Source organism: Ictalurus furcatus, chromosome 11 (assembly GCF_023375685.1).
Source record: "Ictalurus furcatus strain D&B chromosome 11, Billie_1.0, whole genome shotgun sequence".
Lineage (NCBI taxonomy): Eukaryota > Metazoa > Chordata > Actinopteri > Siluriformes > Ictaluridae > Ictalurus > Ictalurus furcatus.
This window is the reverse complement of record NC_071265.1, coordinates 11,627,920-11,644,461: the sequence shown is the minus strand read 5'-3', so window position 1 is coordinate 11,644,461 and position 16,542 is coordinate 11,627,920. Positions and strand designations below refer to the sequence as shown.

Genomic DNA, 16,542 nt, shown 5'->3' with positions numbered 1-16,542 from the left:
TTACACCTTTATCCATAGGTGCAAGTGAGGTTCACAACTCCATACATTTTCAATTCTGTTGAAATAATCAATTAGCTCTTTTGGGTGACCAACAATTTATTTAAAAACCTGATATTCCGTTGAATTGCTCACCTTTCTAATAATAATAATAATAATAATAATAATAATAATAATAATAATGACAGTATTCTTTAAAGAAGGGTTCAATAACTACAGCAGTCGGTTGAAGTGTTACTAAGTGAAATGGTTGTCACACAAGCAGCTGAATCTTCCTCACCTTGGGCAAGTCTCGGAGTTGGTTCGCGTCCAGCAAAAGTTCTTCCAAACTGCGGCTGTAGGGATAAACGTCGTCCGGTACGTAGAGCAGCAAACAGTGGCGCCAGTCGATGGTCTCGACATGGCGGTTACACTGCCACAGAGGGATACAGTGAAACATCCCGGATCTCACAGGAGCGCGAGCCTCACGAGCTCCAACTACTCAAGTCAAAGCGCCCGCAACTTACACTAAATAAATAATGTCAGTGTTGACAAACTTCCCATACTTTGTTCCGCAAAACCGTTTACATGTCTCCTCGCGTCATGCTTTATTATATTATTGTATTTTTTCTGCGTCCCGTAGCATGAAAGCTACTGACCAAGCTGCTACAATCTGAGCATACGGGTACCAAGCCCTACGTTCATACACCACTGAAGGTTTAGCTACTGCAGGGGGAGGGGGAAAAGTGCATTTCTGGTTTTATAAGGTAGGATGTCATTTTCCTTATTACAGCATGTTATTTCAATAATTTTCAGTGTAACTGAAAACAGTATAACTGTGTCAAAAGGTCAACTGCTTCTACTACCATCTAGCAGCCTCCCCAAAAATGTCAATTTAATTGTACACATCACATGGTGATTTTATATTTTCATGGTTACTCCACTGTAAACTCTAAAACTGTAAACAAAGATATACAGGGGTGCTTTATAAATGCCACTATTTGTTTAGTGCACCAAAGATCTGTAACTGTACTCAAATTTATACCAAAAGTAATCATGGCCTAAATCAGAAGAGTATGTTTTTTTTGGGAGGGGGGCGGTTCCCTGATTTTCGCCCTAATTAAGTCATGGTCAATTCCCACCCATCAACCAGCTCTCCCTCATCACATGACCGTGTACCCACCAAGGAGGGCAAACGCGATCACGTACTTCTTCTAGGGCAAGTGAAACCAGCCGACCACGCCTTGCTATGATTGATAGGGGAGAGAGTATGCCACCCCTCCCTCTCTGAGAGTACGGACAATTTTGCTCCCTTGGACTCCCGGCCACAGATATCTGTGATATCGCTTCATTATAACAGGGCAAACTCTTTTCTGACTGCTGCGTTTTTGTTCTAATTTATTTGGTTCTTTTTCCCAAAACATAAGCAAATTAGTAGCCTAATTTAAACCATCGTGACCCTGACCAGGCAGTAACTAAGGATGAATGAATGAAGCTGATAAATGTATCGTTCCCAATTACGTTAATGAAGGTGGTCTTTCTTCATCGCGCTAGCTTCAGATCCGAATGCTTGCTCAAACGTGCAGGAAAGTAAAAACCTCCCATTCGCATGACTTTATAGTCGCGTGACACAGGGATCCCAGTGTGAGATCTGACGCGCATGTCTAGTCTCAACTAGATGCCTTGTGAAGCTGACTATATCTGAGATAAGGCCACGAGACACTTTACTTTTAGTTAAAATTTGACTGATTTGAACGCCTTACAGTTTTATCACGCCTGTCAAGTTATGTTACTTCTCTCCTGAAATATCTCTGGCCAACGCAGACAGTGGAACTCTTCAGAGGCCTGTGAAGATCATGTTTTCTTATACACACACACACACACACACACACACACACACACACACAGAGTGAGGTCCAAAAATGCTTTTGTTTGGCATTCTTTTCAATTTAACACAAAGGTTTAATACCAATAACGTTAATCAGCAACTTGTGTGAAAAATTTTACCTTAGAAATATCGACATGAATTTCAAAGTATCGTAGTATTTGGTATGTCTTTTTTTTTTTTTTTTGCTTTAATGGCAGCGCACACTCGAGCTGAACCAGACTCCACAAGCTTGTGCAAAACCCGATGATCCATTTTAGTAAAAAAAAAAAAACATCATGAACAAGTGCTTGGGGTGGGGAGGGGGTGTAAATCTCAGGGAAAAGCTGACCTTTTATAGTAAATCTGTAGAAATCTGCATGAATTTATCACAGTGACCTAGAAAACTGTGCGACATCTTGAATATTGAATAACCAAGCTGTTGCACATTTCAATTCCAGAACTTTCTGTTTATCTCCAGCATCAAATGACAAACAGAAACAGATTTCCAATATGGGCTCAGACATTATATATATATATAAATAAATATCAACGTTCATCATGAAATGATGCCCTGTGGGTAAACTCCATCAGAACTTTTAATGTGTCACTGAACTAATTCTGAACTAGTATTGGATTATCTTTTGTCACCTGAAGGAAAACCTTACTCTAAAATCACATAACAACAAAGCTGTTCAGCTTGGAAGCTTCATGACTAGTTCAGTCTTTGTTTATGATTAAACCTGGGAAAGTTTTAGGTCACAGGTGAGCTGGTGCACTCTGTGTCTCAAGTTATACACAGCCACAAGACATCATCATCATCATCATCATAATAATAATAATAATAATAATAATGACAGTATTCTTTAAAGAAGGGTTCAATAACTATAACGCTGTTGTGGATGCCAGCTCCTACAGCAGTCGGTTGAAGTGTTACTAAGTGAAATGGTTGTCACACAAGCAGCTGAATCTTCCTCACCTTGGGTAAGTATCGGAGTTGGTTCGCGTCCAGCACAAATTCTTCCAAACTGCGGCTATAGGAATAAACGTCGTCCGGTACGTAGAGCAGCGAACAGTGGCGCCGGTCGATGGTCTCGACATGACGGTTACACCACCACAGAAGGATACAGTGAAACATCCCGGATCCCACAGGAGGAGAACCGTTTACATGTCTCCTCGCATCATGCTTTAATAAATTATTGCATTTTTTCTGCGTCCCGTAGTTTTATTTCCTTTCAGTCCACTTTCTGACCCGGAAATCAATCAATCAATCAATCAATCAATCACTCACTCACTCACCCACTCCAAGCTGGCGTCACACTTTCCCAGAGCCCCTCCGACATTTAACTCCGCCCACCCCTTGAAAAGCGGCAGAGAGGGAATTATGATTTCCCGGAGCTCTCACACATTTAGCCACGCCCACATATGGAAAAGCGGAACAGAGGGATTTTTTTTATTATTATTAATGGAAGAACATTAGGGGAATACAAAGTCGTACAAAAACACTTGAATCTATAAAACAGTAAAATCAAAATTCTGCATCATATCAAAAATCAATCATACATCTAATACATCAAGTATTCTTTTTAACAGACTTAATAGCTTTAGGATTATTCTGTAGTGACAGAGCGACGCAAAAAAAAAGTCAGTAGAAAATAGTCAATCATTTGGTACAGTTAACCTATGTAACCCCCTCCTGGCACTGGAAGTGTAATATTAGGTAAGGTTACTACTGTAAAAGGTTTTAATTAACAGGATCCTGAGTATTTAGCAGTTGATGGTGAATTTGGCTAACCTCTATTTACCAGTAGACGATGTTATCACAGGCATAAACGTATAGAACAGATTTAATCAAGAAATAACAGCACAGTGCCTCCACTGAAGAATTACCTCACTCACACACTATGAGCTATATGGATATTCCCCAGAAACAAATATCAAGAATGTCAAATATATACAGACCTTATTAAATGGAAAAAAAAGAGAAAAGTTCAAAGCAGCCAAGTAATATGTATAACAAAAATAAATTTATTTTCCTTACATTTAAACTTAAAAAAAAAAAAACACTCAAACTGTATGAATGTATATTGGACAAATTTAGATCAGTAAACTCAAATACTCATTTCTTCCTCACAAAATAACATACCAGAGATAACCAATGCCTCAGATGGTTTTAGCTTAACAAACATTAAACAACACGAACAGTATAGTTTGGATTTAAAAACTTAAACCCTTTTTTTTGTTAAATATTCAAAACCTTTAACAAGCGCTTGGGGTTTTTTTTTTTTTCCTGTTGGGGCCCGTGAGTTGGTGCACATACAAAAAAAAAATCCTCCTTGGTTCCTTTAATGAACGGCTACTAAAACCTCTCCATTACTCACGCCTCTCGAAGAGAAGAATTAGCTGACTTGGAAACAAGCTGAGTGAATGAATCCGCTACAAGCGAGGTTCCAGCAGACAATAGTCGATTCAGTGATGCAGGTTTGGCAGTAGAGTACCTCCTTAAACAGGCGTATTTACCATGCTACTTAGCACAGTTCTCCACAGTCCTTGTCCCTTCAGTTCCACGGTGAAAAACTGCGGCTGGCGGTTACAGCTGTCCGTCTCTCACGACGACATTAGCTTAACGTACACGAGTTACAGTGTGTACTTAGCTTTTTTTTTTCAAGCTAGTGCAAAACGACAAACGCAGTTAACCTAGCTGCACTTCACTTAAACCTACGGTTCACAAATTTACCAAACTGCTAGTTGCTCACGACTCTTAGCTGAACAAAATGATATTTGTGCCACTACCGTAACAGTACTTTAGTCTACAAACATCACCTTGGCGTTAAATCTCCATTTTCTTTTCCCACTCTCTCTAGCGTGTCATTCCCTCCAAGTCCGCTTCGTCTCTCCTCCAACTCTTTTTGCCACTCCCCAACTGATTGACTACGAAACCTATAACCTAAACAGGAAACCTATTGGCTTAGACTACTCCAATGAAAACAAATTACAACTCACCCTAAAACACAGGATTAATGTGAAATGTAGTTTTCCATCGAATTTACTCAAATATGTAGCAAGCATGCCATTTATTCAGCTGCATTTTTGGGAGGTACCTACACATATACTTTGCTTTATGTATATGATATTTCCCAAATAAGAATTTTGGAAGAGAGGGAATTGTATTTTTTTCTTGGAGCCCCTCCCACGTTTAGCTCCGCCCACCCCTGGAAAAGCTTAAGAGAGGGAATTATAATAATTCCACACAGAGTTCAGGAAGAGTTTAGCTATTGAGCGTGTTTGTTGCCTTTTTACTCACTAGAATGAATCAGTATTTTGTTTGCAGCACGATTTTCACACATGTTAAACGCATTTACATGGTTAACGCACGTATTAATGACAAATTCATGCCCTATTATGTTGAAATATCCAATAAATAATTCTTGGATAATTGTGCAAGTGCATCCAGTGACTATAAAAAAATACATTCCCCTCACACCATCAGAACAGATTTATTTCATGAACATTACTTAAATACAATACAGTGCTATTCTGGTTATTTATTGGGACAATAAATCTTTTTATTGATGGACTTTATAGCTACAGAACACATTAGATCCAAGGTGACATTATTTATTGGCATTATTGATTAAACCCATTCAATTCAAGTGGCCAGGCAAACAGGCTAATATCTAGAATTCAATATATGTCAGAGCTTTGATAAATGGAAGATGTAGCCTGTAATAAATGGTGCCTATTGGTGAATTTTAATATCTGTCAATAGCTTGACAAATTGTTAGTAATACATTATCTCCTGAGATCATCAACATCAACATCATCATCATCATCATCATTAGTAAGTCACTCTGGATAAGGGCATTTGTCAAATGGTGTAAATGTTAATAATATTAAGGCAAATTTATACACACACACACACACACACACACACACACACACAAGTAGGGAGCTGAATTAGTGATATATATTCTTTTCAATTCTATAGTGTTCCGCTGGCTTCATGGCGTGATACACGGTAAACAGAAAAGTTCTAATACTTTTGTATAAAATAAATAAATAAATAAATAAATAAACTTATGGTTCTGTTGTCTGAAATGTTCTACAATATATTAGCCAAATCTAGAATGTCACTCTGTCATTCAATTCAGTTCAACTTTATTTGTATAGCGCTTTTAACAATGGACATTGTCACACAGCAGCTTTACAGAATATATAAATACCGGATATAAATGTTACGGTTATGAATTTATCCCTAATGAGCAAGCCAGAGGTGAAGATGGCAAGGAAAAACTCCCTGAGACGACATGAGGTAGAAACCTTGAGAGGAACCAGCATCAAAAAGGGAACCCATCCTCCTCTGGGTGACACAAAATAGTGCAATTATAAATCATTTCTCTTCTATAGCTGTAGACGATATAGTCAAAAAGTGCAATTGTGTAACCAGGAACCGATGAGCTTGTGAGCAATGTATGAATATGAGCATCAGAGTGATTTCCGAAAACATTATAGTTTTAACTTAAAGACTATTGTATCGAACTGAAGTTATTAACTTTTCAGTGAGGAAGACTTGAGTGCAAAACAGTTTTCAGCAATTGCAGTCCTAAGGCTATTCAAGGAAGAACATCCACTGCCACATCCATAGCCTGACACAACCGTCGCTGAATGGCTCTGTGAATCTACGACACTGGGCTCGTAACAGTTAGCCCATAGTGTCGCCTCATACCATTTTGTGTGTTGTTCTTATGACCACTAATGGTGTTGCTGCACTCAGTTTCAGAGAAAAAGAAACAATAATCCTCTTTAAAACATTTGTCATCAATAAATAAGATGATGTGGGCACCAAAAAAGAAACCCTGAGAAAACAGAGGGGCTTCACCCCATTCATACAATCCACCCCTGGCTGTAAATTAAAAAGAATGCTTTATGGATGGTTGGGGGTCCCCAGACCCCAATTTGAGAAAAACTGCCATATGGCACCCAACCCTATTTTATGTAAAATATTAGAAATAAGGTTATTATTTTGTAGATCTAAACGAACCCACAAACAAGAAGGTTCTGGGTGTTTCTAGTTCAAGCTTTCAGGTTCCCTCAGGGATTGTAACATTTTAAATAATGTTTATTTATTTATTTAATTGGTGCAGTCGTGTTTGGAGCAGCTCTGAGAACTCGACTAGTCTAGAAGATACTAAGGACTGACTTGTACCTTGTGTTGTACCCACTGATACCTTTATGTCCACCATGAAGCTAACTGCAGGTTATGTTTATCTACAGCGCTGTGCATTAACCAGCCTTTAGGTGAACACTAATTGGTTGGCGGAGATGTGTGTCTGGAAAAGTATAACTCGGTGGTAAAGATCATTGAAAGTGTGCGCATTTCACTCTTACCTTGCATTTCACTCTTACCTCACTCTCACGCTTACGACCCAGTAGGGCGTAGCACTGGCGTAACTTCGTAGCTCATGCATGGATGGGATGAGGCTCCACTGGTTGGTGCTTGGCTGATAATGTTCAGCTGTGTTAAGCCGCTCATCGCCATCGAAGCCTCCCATCGCGTAGATGTATCCATCCAGTATGTCTACACACGCAAAGCAGCGGCGAGAATTCATAGGCACCACCTCGTTCCAGGTTCTGTCGAGAGGATTGGAACGAACTCTTTGCTGTCGAAGCCACCAACGACGTTCACAAAACTGTCCAGGAACACTGTGCTGTGAGCGACTCCAGCTTTTTCTTCTCTGCTGGAGATGCACATCCAGCTGTCCATCCTCGAGTTGTAGGTTTCTAAAATGTTTGTAGGAGACGGTCCGCTGACGATACCGATGGCAAACAAGATGGAATATGGGAGCCGTGGACGGGCAAGCGGATCCGGGTATCTGGTGTTGTGTCCAACCTTGTTAATGTAGGACATGGCTGTCCATGCACGGGTGATGATGGGCTGACACTCCCAGGAGCTGCTGACCAGCGGGTGTGTCTTGATATTTTCCAGGGAGTATTCCAGATCTATCAGAGCCAGCCGCACCTGATCAAACAGCACAGAAAGTGGAATAGAGAAAAAATGTGGACTGTTGTAGGATGATATGATTTTCCCTCAGTTCTCTCCATTTTAGATCAAACGTTGCGCTCTAGTGTCTTCAGACACAACGGCACTAAATCGCTCACATTATGCGTTCTAATCTCAGCTCATGACCAAAGAATCTTTAACGATGTGCATAAACCCGGGTTAACCAAACTCGGACCTATCACAGAGTAATTAGAGGAACAGTCAGGATCCTCTAAGTGAGTGTACTGGAACTCACCTTCAGCAGCAGGTTCGCAATGTGCCGCATTCGGACGTCGGGTACGTGCTCGATCCACTTGATTATAGCTCGGAATGCTGTTTTCTCCTGTTTGACATTCAGCTCATTCCTCTCCAGGATACCACCGAGCTGCTCCACGTTCAGCTCCAAGAACTTACCAGACGGTGCCTCAAAGTGAGGCAACGCGTAGGTGTAGGCTCGCTGTACGAGTGAGCTGTTTTCTGGGCTGAGATGTGCTTTCAGGAAGTCGCATCAGTCGTGAACAAGGCCTCACATGAGCAGGTAATCGGCCATAACCAACAGAGCCTGCATGTTATCAGTGGTGACTCGAACATCCTGGGTGTAGATGTAGTGGATTATAATCCATGATGTCTGGAGATACATTTGTGATGGTGTACACCGTCTGATCCGTGAACAGGGCTCTGGAACATTAGGACGAGGAAACATTAGGAACAACAGTTTGATCTCTAGTCTGGAAATCACAAACTGGAATCCTGATGATGATGTGAAAGCTGTAGTTTGAGAAAGTTTAAACGGAGAGCATGTCTCTGGCCTGTCAATCAGAGTAACCCTAGCTGATCAAGTGTGTTCACTCAGGTACAGTACAAACACGTTGAGATTATGCACAGTGGTGTCAACATGGCAACCTCAGAACCCAAGCTCGAACCTGAGACCCATGAGGTGGTCTCACCCGCCGAGCTTCAGCCAGAGGACAACGTGGCGACCTCAGAGCTACAGCTTGAGACCCATGAGGAGGTTTCAGCACCTGAGCTCCAGCCAGAGGTCAACATGGTGACCTCAGAACCCAAGCTTGAACCTGAGACCCAGAGGTCCACGTGAAGACCTCAGCCCAAGAGTTGCAGCCTGAGACCCATGAGGGGGTCTCAGCTCCAGAGTCCCAAGGTAATGCCACGTTCCTGTTCCAGGTCAAGGAGACAACCAACCCAAGCTCTGCTCATGCCAAATTCCTGACCCAGGTCAAAGAGACTACCAACCCAAGCTTTGCTCACACCAAGTTCAACAATCAAGCTCTACTCACACCAGAGTCTGCTGACATGACCAACCAAGTGTCTGTTGACACGGACGTGAGCAGAGCTTGGTTGTCCAAGTCTGCTGACATGACCAACCAAGTTATGCTCACGCCAGAGTCTGTAAATACGTTCAACCAAGTTCTGCTCACACCCGAGTGTGCTGAAACGGACAACCAAGCTCTGCTCACGTCCAAGTCTGCTGACATGATCAACCAAGTTATGCTCATGCCCGAATCCACTGACACAGCCTACCAATTTCAGCCTGCAGAGTCCACTAAGGATGTCGCTCTGAGTTCCTGTTCCGATGTGGACGTCACTCCGCGTTCCTGCTCCACCGAAGACATCGTGCCACGTTCCTGCTCCGCCGAGGACATCGTTACACGTTCCTGCTCCGCCAAGGACGTCGTTCCACATTCCTGCTCCGCCGAGGACATCGCTCCACTTTCTTGTTCCACCAAGGACGTCGCTCCGCTTTCTTGTTCCTCCAAGGACGTTGATCTGCTTTTTTCTTCTGCTAAGAACGCCCCTTGGGGGGCGGTTATGTCACGGTTTCCCCTGTCGGCAGCACGCTGGAAAGCATGTGGGCACGCACAGTGTTTACTATGGACACATGCATTTGTTATGTTTGTTATGTCTCCTCCCTGTTCTGACATTGGCTGTTTTTTGAGAGTGTGTCTAGATTGGTGTCAGCCGTCAGCACTTAACGTGCTGATTAGGTTTGCTTATATACTTGTTTTGTTTCTCGACCCTGTTTTCTGTGACCGCGACCTTGATTCCTGCTTTGCCCCGTTTATGCCTGTTTGCCGATCGCCTGACCCTTTGCATGTTTTTGGATTACGTTTTTGGATTACAATTTGGATTTATCTACCTGTGTTTCTCTTAAATAAAACTGTTAAACTGCATTTGCATCCATCCTAATCTCTCTACGTCTCGAGACGTGACACCTGCCCCCATCATCCTGTGTGACTCCCCAGTCGATACTGTGCACTCTTTCCGCTTCCTGGGAACTGTCATCACCCAGGACCTCAAGTGGGAGCTGAACATCAGGTCTCTGATTAAAATAAAAATCAGAGGGTGTACTTCTTGTGACAGCTGAAGTTCAACCTACCAAAGACAATTATGGTGGACTTCTACACCTCCATCATGAGTATGGTGAGTCCATACTCACCTCCTCCATCACCATCTAGTACACTGCTGCCACTGCCAAGGACAAGGACAGACTGCAGCATGTCATTCGCTCTGCTGAGAAGGTGATTGGCTGCAATCTGCCACCCCTTCATTACCTGTACACTTCCAGGACCCTGAAGTGGGCAGTCACTATTATGGCTGACCCCTCTCACGCTGGACACAAACTTTTCCAGGCACTCCCCTCTGGGAGGAGGCTGCGGTCCATCAAGTCCACAAAAACAGTTTCTTTCCATCGACAACTGGCCACAATAACAACACTGAGGTCTCTTATCCGCCTCCATGGACATTTACACATCTCATTAAAGAACAACCCCACATTGTTGTTTCATATGCGTTACATTAACACACACAACTCAGACTGCCATGTACAACACATACTGTACTAACGTACAGTTAATGTCTTTATTTTTATTTTCCTAAACCTTCCAAAACATAACTTCCTAACTCTCTCTTATTAATATTATATTATTTCTTGTATGTACTGTTATTGTTAAGCACCAGTACACCAAGACAAATTCCTTGTACATGTAAACCCACTGTACTTGATAATAAATCTGATTCTGATTCCCAACAAACATCACTGTGAAAGACCGTGCAAAACATTTTGCAAAATGCAAAATATTTCATGCAATTACAAATTTCACCAATTCAAGTAGTTTTCCATAAAAAAAGTACAATAAACTTTGCAAGTTGCATCACACATTATGAAAAAAGCCAGAGATCACACATTTATGGCTGCAACAATCAGGAAAAAATGGAAATCCTGTAAGTACTGATCTTGAATCTTACTACTTTGCATTTCGTGGAATTTCAGAGTAATGAGGTCTAAAGCTGACATCCGAAATGTGTTTTAAAACATGTTCTGTAATGTGTTCTCCACAGTAAACACCTTACTCAACACAGCGTTCTTTCCCACTAGTACAGGCAGGCACGTATCCATCATGGAGCTTCCGGGAAGTGTGATGATCATTCCCCAGGATACCATGACTGGTGTAGTTAAAGGCAGCAGAGTGCAGTACCACCAAGTCATTGAAAGCTGGAAAGGCCTTTACCTCTATGAACAGTTGTCACTCAGTGTGAGAAAGAGGTGGCCGCATCAACAAAGTGCACCGAGGCTGGGGTGCTAGTCAGGCATGGAGTTTATGGAAACATGCTAACTTTATACCTTAACAGCAGCGCACCCCTCACTCACGTACTCCAGTTTTAATCGAAGGTTCACATTTCAAATTCCTGTTGGAATCTTTCTTACCATGTTCACGTACAGTTTGTACAAGATTTAGTTCCACTTATTCCTACTGATTATTGTGAAATGTTTAACAGAGGTACAGTATATTTTGAGATGTTTACCTAACCTTTGAAAAGAAATTGTTGGTTTTAACTTTGCTTTCTGTTTCTGTTGTAGATTTTTAGCTTATTTATTAAATGATCTGGCAGACAGAAAATGGGAATGAGAAACTTTTGGTAGGTTTAGTATTGAGCCATAAGTTTAAAAAAAATAATGTTGCAGTGGCACGAAGCTCAGTAGAATTTTCTGCCATAAGTTTAATTTCCCCAAAGTATCAGTGACATTGATTTGGGACATCCATCCATCCAGCCATCCATTTTCTGTACCACGTATCCTACACAGGGTCGTGGGGGAGCGTGGAGCCTATCCCAGGGGACTTGGGTCACAAGACAGGGGACAGCCCTGGATAGGGTGCCAACCTGTTGCAGGGCACAATTGCACACACACTCACAGCCATTCACACACTACGGTTCATTTGGAAATGCCAATCATCCTACAATACATGTCTTTGAATTGGGGAGGAAACCAGATTACCTGAAGGAAACCCCTGAAGCATGGGGAGAGCATGCAAACTCCATGCACACAGTGCTATGATAGTTGTTGTTATTATTGTTATTATTATTATTATTATTATTATTATTATGAGGATCCCGTTGTGTGCTGGAGAGGCTTTTCCAGCCTGTCTCTCTACCACACCTTAAAGCATCTTAACATCACAGGACAACAAATGAAAAGAACTATCAGGAACACCACAGAGGCTGCTGAGAGAGCTTCAAGATGGCTCTGGAGGGTGATCAGCAATTTGGACACAGGCCAGGTCCAGGGAGTCTTAGGATTAAAGACCCGAAACACCCAGTGGCTCCAGGTTCCATCACTAATGTGTCCAAGAGCACATTGCAAGATGTATGAAAAAAACATGATAATATTAATAATAAAATTAATTCATTAATTCCATTAAGATCAGAAAAGTTGGCTGGACTAGAAAAACATGCACAATGACCATCCAAGCTGTTTTTTATTTTATTTTTATTTTATTAATTACATTATTTTTGCCGACCCAGCAGATACAGTCAGGTCCATAAATATTTGGACATTGGCAAAGTTATTGTTTTTAAATATATATATTTTTACCACAGTATATTGGAGTGGAAATAAAATAATATCCATATTCATTCTTTCATTTCAACTCCAATATACTGTGTTCGACAGCTAAAATAATAACTTTGTCAAGTAACGAAGAGGAAACATTAGCATTGTCTGTACACCAAAAAAAAAAGAGAACCTCTAGGTTATGTTAGTATCAGGGTACTGGTATTGCACCTCCCCATAGTCCACCTCCTCTGTATTAAAGGTCATTTTAGGTAGCAACTATAGAAAATATAGTAGTTTAAAAAAACAACAACCTACTACACACTCGTCTCCTCATGCTGCAAGTGCACACTGGTTTTGGCCTAGTAGGGTGAGTAAGGGGAATTGAACACAGGTTATTGGGAAAAAATAAAATGTAAAGCAAGGCAATGCTCCTAAGCATACCTCCAAAGTTGTAACAAAATGGCTTAAAGAAAACAAAGTAAATCTACTCGAGAGGCCATCAAAAACACCCTGACCTGGCTCCCAAAGAAAATTTGTGGACTGAAGTGAAAAAGCATGTCTGAGCAATGAGGCCCTCAAAACAGTTCTGTCCGGAGGAATGAGCACAAATTACAGCAAATCATGAGAAGCTTGTGGAAGGCTACTCCAAGTTCAATCAATGAACAGGCAATACCACTAAACACTAACAAAGTGCATGTAATTAGTGTAAACATTAAACATAAGGGTTAATAATCTGTCATCTACATATGTTTATAGTTGAATCATTTTCAGACATGGGTTGGTAATTCTAGACAACATGGTTCAGGTTAATTGGGAAAGACTGGAAATACAGTAAGTGAAGAAAGGAAAAGTGAAGGGATTTACAGGAAGAGATGCATGAAACACCTCACACCTATGGTTAAATGATGGGTAGGTGGTTAAATGATGGACTGATGGATTTTATCTGTATTAAATGGTGTTTTTATGAAACATCATAATAAGCAGGGAAATGAGGTAGCCTGGGAAATATAGAAGTTGCCTACTACTTATTTGTGGAGGCGGGATTTGGTTGAACACTGGTTTGTGAATGGAGGTCGGGGCTGGGGAAAGGTGAGTGGTAAGGATCTACACCTGTGCAGGATTTTGTAACAAGTGTTCTGTGTTTCAATGAGCAGGATAAAAGGGGGAGAGAGGACAGACACAGGAGAGCAACGGGACAGCCGTGTGTCTAGATATGTGCCTAGTGAAATAAAATTCCTGAAAAGAGACAGAAATAGTGAAGGAAAATAAAGAACTGATTTTTGAGCCTGCCTCCTATCTCCTCATTTTCAGTCCACCCGTATGCAGAGATTTTTACTTAGTGTACTGTGTTCATGTAACCATAGAGATTAAAGCTGTTTATTTTTAAATCCAAATTCATACCCAATCTTTTAAAGAATTCACTGTAAACAGATTATGTTGAAACACACACACACAATTAGAAAACACCATTAAAAGGTAAGTAGCATTTATAATTTATTTCTTGCCATACCAGCATACCATAGAATAAAAAAAGTAAAATAAATGAGAAAACAAAACCAGCATGAAATCTTAAAATGTATATACACTAAATAAAACTCTCTGCATATTCAGTATTAGGCCTATTAAGTAATGTTCTATATTTCTCAGTTCACCTTATTCCACTGCTTCTTACAATGTTTCATAAAAACACGCACTGTAATGCACAGAAAATCCATCAGTGCATCATTTAAGCATGCAGCCATTATATCCTTTTACTACAATTCAAAAGTTTGGAGTCACTCAGAAATTGCCTTGCTTTTGAATGAAAATCACAATTTTTAAAATAACATTGATCAGAAATATAGTCATTATTATAGCTGGATTTTTAAGGGAATATCTACGTAGGCATGGAAAGGCCCATTTTCACCAACCAGCAACTCCTGTGTTCCTGTGGCACATTGTGTTAGCTAATCTGACATTATCATGTTAAAAAGTTCATTCATCATTAAAAAACCCTTGTGCAATGATGTTAGCACAGCTGAAAACCGTTGTGCTGTTTAAGAAAGCCATACAACTGGCCTTCTTTGGGCTACTTGAGAACCTGGAGCATCAGCATTTGTGGGTTTGATTACAGTCACACAATGGCCAGAAAGAAAGAGCTTTCTTCAGAAACTCATCAGTCTATTGTTGATTTGAGAAATGAATGCTGTTCCATGTCAGAAATAGACAAGAAATTGAATATATCTTACAAAGGTGTGTAGTAATCCCTTCACAGAACATGACATGAATGAAGTTGTTACTTCTATCATGCAGTTCCACTGCAGTGGCTTAGTAGGTGGCTTTGTACTCAACCTATTTGCATTAAAGGAATTAGATATCATTTTATATTAACAATATTTTCCCCTTCACATATTGAAGCCATGGATTTCTAATAATCTGACAATTATATGAGTGTACAATATTGACCCATAGAGTAGATACAAGTAAAAAGCAGATGCAATTTGTCAACTTTACACATTTATTTATATATCATCAGTAACCACTTCATCCTGCTCAGGGTCGAGGAGGATCCAGAGTTTATCCAGGATTAATGGGCAAGAGGCAAGAATATATCTTACATCAGTCCATCACAGGAGACCACGGACACACACAGACACAGAATCACAGACTCATTCACACCCTGGGGCAAGATAGCACAGGAGATTCACCAACCAGTAGGTCTATGTGTGGTGGGAGAAAACCTGGAGGAATCCTGCACAGATGCAGGGAGAAACTGCAGTTACACATAAACAGTATCCTGAGCTCAAGATCAAATCAGGGAACATGGAGCTGTGAGGTAAACTGGTCTACATGAACCATACTCATACACAATATATGGTAAATCCACTTGGAGGAAGCAGTAGGGATGATTCATTCATTAATAATTATTAGGGCTGCAACTAACCATTATTTTCATAATCGATTAGTTGGCCGATTATTTTTTCAATTAATCGGATGGGGTCGGGGCAAACTTTCAGTACCATTTCTTTTTATTTGAAATAAAATCCACAAACTGAGTGTTACTTCAGACTAAAACTTTACACAAGTGTTTGTCCAAACAGAAAAGAACCCAACAGACACACACACACACACACACACACACCAGAATATATATTATTAATTTATGACTGTAGTTTAATTCAGTGCTTTTTGTGCAACCATAAAAATAATGCATAAATACTATGAAATAAATTATATAAAATTTTGTGTTTTAATTAGACATTACAGATCTTACTCGCGCTACACTCTGTATCAGCGCGTCTACACCGCGCGTGATTAGCAACGCGGTCTCGTTACTAACACACCACTTCCATTATATTAAACAACAGAATTTACACTGCAAGCACGCAGATACAGCATATAATGACAATAAACTTAAATTAAACTAAACGTTTTAAGCACCGTGCACCAGTTTCCCCTGCCCCTTACACACAGTGGATATAAACATAATTTTGTGCTCCACGGTGTTTAATATAAAATGCTCCCTGCATTTCTGATTTTCTTTCTCAGTCACGTGATGATTTCTCCTCCATCTGATGGAGACTGAGGTCATGTTGGGAATAATAGGTAACGCTGACAGAAAGTAAACTGGAGAAAGTCAGTGTCGGTGACTTTGAGTGTCTGCTAATGCTAGCGTGCGTATGACATCATGCGTCATCGTGACTTATACTTCTGGTTAGTAAAAAAATCGCTAGTGATATATTTGAGATGATATTACCTTTCTAAAATCCACACACTAGACAGTAGAGTACATAGTACATAGTGTAAGTGTACAGTACTTCATTTGGGACA

The 16,542-nt window shown here is 40.6% G+C and overlaps 1 pseudogene; it reads right to left on the bottom strand.

Annotated features, from left to right (window-relative positions):
• Positions 1-250: 250 nt before the first annotated feature.
• Positions 251-8,520, bottom strand: LOC128615144 (kelch-like protein 10; annotated as a pseudogene).
• Between the last annotated feature and the right edge of the window lie 8,022 nt (positions 8,521-16,542).